The sequence below is a fragment of the Austrofundulus limnaeus genome, unplaced genomic scaffold (genome assembly GCF_001266775.1).
Source record: "Austrofundulus limnaeus strain Quisiro unplaced genomic scaffold, Austrofundulus_limnaeus-1.0 Scaffold178, whole genome shotgun sequence".
Taxonomy (NCBI): domain Eukaryota; kingdom Metazoa; phylum Chordata; class Actinopteri; order Cyprinodontiformes; family Rivulidae; genus Austrofundulus; species Austrofundulus limnaeus.
This window is the reverse complement of record NW_013952580.1, coordinates 673,088-674,113: the sequence shown is the minus strand read 5'-3', so window position 1 is coordinate 674,113 and position 1,026 is coordinate 673,088. Positions and strand designations below refer to the sequence as shown.

Below are 1,026 nucleotides of genomic sequence, written 5' to 3'. Positions count from 1 at the left end.
GAGGTACGGTGCCGAGGTCAAGGTCGCATTCTAATTATGGAGAGAGAGAGAGAGAGAGAAAAAAAACAACACGAGTTGTATTTATTATATCTGATGTAATAATTAAACATTTTAAATTCTCCAGTTTTTTTATACATGTACCTGTTTACATAATTTTTGGTTAGATGAATTAAGAAAATTAAAAGTTCATTTTTTTACTTGTAAAAAAAAACGTGGAGCTGTTGACGCAGCTGACGTGACTTGTGCCAAAAAAGCGCTCGAGTTGCAGACGTTATTTTTAACTTCATTAATGCGCACGCAGACCAAAATAGGCCCACTGGCTCAATTGTTGTAACACTTTTACAGGGAATGATTGGGTCGTGTGTAAGTGTGTGTGTGTATGTGTGTGTGTGTGTGTGTTTGTGTGTGAACCTTGTTGCCCTCGGGACAAGCAGCAGCCAGCAGCTGTTTTGACGCAGAGCTTCCAACAGCACCAAAGAAAAGTCCAGACGTTTRTTTATTTATTTTTGTATTCATTCTTTCACCTTTTTTCAACATTTGTAATAATTGTATCTGCAGCACTTGTGTTTCGTTGGTGCGTGTGTGTATGTGTGTGCTCTTACCGTTGGCAACACCGAGCACATTTTAGGCGCAGAACACCTGAAGGACGCTGGACAACATGCAGCCTGCAGCTCTGTGCAGCTCCTACTTTTTGCGTTGCACCAGATTTTTGTTTGTTTGTTTGTTTGTTTGTTTGTTTGTTTGTTTGTTTGTTTGTTTGTTTGTTTACTGTAGGTAGGTACAAGGAGCTCACCTTTCCTCCCGTCCCGTGCATCCAGCGGCTAAACTGAGCCTGAAGAACCAAGAGGTATTGTTTCAATTATTTTCAGGATTTAGTCAACAAAGGAATGATCTGTTTAGACACCATAGTAATAATGTGTGTATTAACATCAATTATTATAATGGTCGCTGAATGTAATTATGGAACAAATGAATGCTAATCTATAATTTAGTCATGAATAATCATTCAGTCTTTCAGTTTTACTA

At 38.3% G+C, this 1,026-nt stretch overlaps 1 long non-coding RNA gene across 1 annotated transcript in view; it reads left to right on the top strand.

The window, feature by feature from the left end:
- The first annotated feature begins 11 nt into the window (after positions 1 to 11).
- Positions 12 to 1,026, top strand: part of LOC106524188 (uncharacterized) — a 2,063-nt gene continuing 1,048 nt past the window's right edge. Inside the window, exon 1 of the long non-coding RNA XR_001310983.1 lies at positions 12 to 847. This is a non-coding gene — a long non-coding RNA (uncharacterized LOC106524188). The remainder of the gene's footprint in view (positions 848 to 1,026) is intronic.